The sequence below is a fragment of the Berghia stephanieae genome, chromosome 10, assembly GCF_034508935.2.
Source record: "Berghia stephanieae isolate SIO BIC M18660-M18661 chromosome 10, UCSD_Bste_1.3, whole genome shotgun sequence".
NCBI lineage: Eukaryota > Metazoa > Mollusca > Gastropoda > Nudibranchia > Aeolidiidae > Berghia > Berghia stephanieae.
The window spans coordinates 17585653-17588152 of NC_088369.1; the positions used below are offsets into that span (position 1 = coordinate 17585653).

Genomic DNA, 2500 nt, shown 5'->3' on the forward strand with positions numbered 1-2500 from the left:
TGCACAATAAAGCTCTAGCCGCATAACAATAACTTCAATCAATTCAAATCTCTCTCTCTGTCTCTCTCTCTCTCTCTCTCTCTCTCTCTCTCTCTCTCTCTCTCACTATCTATCTATCTATCTATCTATCTATCTATCTCACTTCGTCTCTCTCGCTCTCTAACTCCCCCTCTCTCTCTCTCTCTCTCTCTCTCTCTCTCTCTCTCTCTCTCTCCCTTTCTCTCTCTCCCTCTCTCTCTCTCTCTCTCACTCACTAACTCTATCTATCTATCTCACTCCCAGTCTCTCTCGCTCTCTAACTCTCTCTCTCTCTCTCTCTCTCTCTCTCTCTATCTCTCTCATATAGCGCAATATCCACCACAGAATGTGCTCAAAGCTCTTAACAAAGGGTCCCTGGCCTATAGAAGCGTTGAACAAGTAGGACGGGACGTGATGACGCCTGTTAGGCGATATTATAATTTTTTTTTTTTTGACAGAGACAAGGCTGTTAACGACCAGGTACTCATTTTACATTTGAGTACGGTGAGAGAATGGGAGTAAAGAGTCTTTTTCAAGGACTCATCTATGCGCCGAGCGAGGCTATCTCGAACCCAGGGCCTTCCAATCCGAAAGCGAGTGTCATACCACTGGACTACACACATAGCCGCGCAGTGTTGGGTAAAAATCGTAGATGGAAAGAAATTGACGTCACCCAGCTCTTTGTTATTGTTTTTAGCCAGCCATTTGTGTGATTAGTTCTCGCTGAATTCTATCAATTACGTCATAAACAATGAATGACTGAATGATAAAGAAAGGGAAAAGATGGATATAAATTGGGGAAGGACTTCCATAGTTTCATAGCATACTATTTCCTGCCAACCAATGTGTTTTGTTTATTCATCTTAAAAAGACGCCACTACCACATTATCTCATTCATCTGTAGTGTTTCATTCATCCTGTTTTGTTGATAAAGGGGAAACCCGAAACGTTCATTTGATCTGGGGGGGGGGGGGTTTGTAATAAATTGAAGCTTTCATTCAATTTCACATTTCTATTTATTCCATAGTTTCACTGCCAGCCGAAAGGGGGAATTTTTTAAACGCCCCCTCAACCCCCCCCCCCCCCCCCCCACGAACCCCCCTTTTCAACCTTGACTAAAGATAACATAACCTGATGAAACAACGATTGCCATCCCTTGGAATATCGAAACTGATGGGAAACACAGTAAGTAATAAACAGTGAAGAAATTGAGGAGCAGGCACTGGTGTAGTAAGATAAAGAACTGAACAAGTTTGTATGAAAGGTGCCAGACCAGAAGGTCTGAGGTTCGAACCCCAGTCGAGGCAGACTGAATTTTTTTGGGGGATAGTTGTGTTTTTTTTTTTGGCACCTTTCATACACACTTGGGGACCCAAATAATTTTTGGGTTTTGGGAGGGGGGAAACTTTTAAAAAACATAATTTTGGGGGTTGGGAGGGGGGAAACTTTTAAAAAACATAATTTTGGGGGTTGGGAGGGGGGGGGGGGGTTTAAAAAGTCTCTCCCCTCCCAAACTTCCTACTACACTTTTTTTTTAAAAAGTTACCCCCCCCCCCCTTCCATCTACTAATGTCGCAGACGACAACCGACTCAGCAAATTGTATTTGAAATTAGAAAAAATCACATCATTGATAAAAATTAAACTACTTATCTTAAGTCGTAATATTTATTGGGCATTGTAACTAATTGAAAGGGAGGCCTTCCAAAAGCTCCCACATCCCCAGTATTCTTGGTTTGTTTTTTTAAAATAATGTTCTAGTTGGGGGTTGGGGAGGGGGGAAACTTTTTTTTTAAAGTCTCCCCCCCCCCCCTCAAAAAAAACCCTACTAGAACATTATAAAAAAAGTTCCCCCCCCCCCCTCCCAAACCCCCCTACTAGAACAAGAATACTGGGGATGAAGGAGCTTTCGGAAGGCCTCCCAATTGAACGTCCATAATGGCTAAAAGATTTAAGTAATAGAATAAAAGTACTGTGAAAGTACTGAAGGCCTCCTAAAATGAGTAAACGTTAATGAAAAAAAAAAAATGATGATGATGATGATGATGACGACGACGATGATGACGATGATGATGATGATGATGATGTTGATGATGATGATGATGATGATACTAATGATGATGATGGTGATACTAATGATGATGATGGTGATACTAATAATGATGATGATGATGATGATGATGATGATGATGATGATGATGATGATGATGATGATGATGCTAATAATAATGATAATGATGCTGATGCTGATGATGATGATGATGATGCTAATGAAGATGATGATGATGATGATGATGATGATGATGATGACGATGACGATGACGATGATGATGATGATGATGATGATGATGATGATGATGATGACGATGATGATGATATCTCTTGATATTTTATAAGAAATAAATTGACCCCACCTTAGAACGAATTCAAACACTCCGCTAGAAATTCCTATTTGAATAGAAATATACACGCTTTCTGTCTGAT

The 2500-nt window shown here is 40.5% G+C and overlaps 1 protein-coding gene across 5 annotated transcripts in view; it reads right to left on the reverse strand.

The window, feature by feature from the left end:
* The window catches only part of LOC144980746 (putative glutamate receptor), a 73954-nt gene that overhangs the window by 44916 nt on the left and 26538 nt on the right, over positions 1–2500 (reverse strand). Inside the window, exon 1 of one of the 5 annotated variants that reach the window (XM_078928494.1) lies at positions 2431–2500. This exon is cut by the window's right edge and continues 75 nt beyond it. The exons of the other annotated variants lie outside the window; for them this stretch is intronic. The gene's annotated coding sequence lies outside the window, so the exon portion shown is untranslated. The remainder of the gene's footprint in view (positions 1–2430) is intronic. 5 annotated transcript variants of the gene reach the window in all.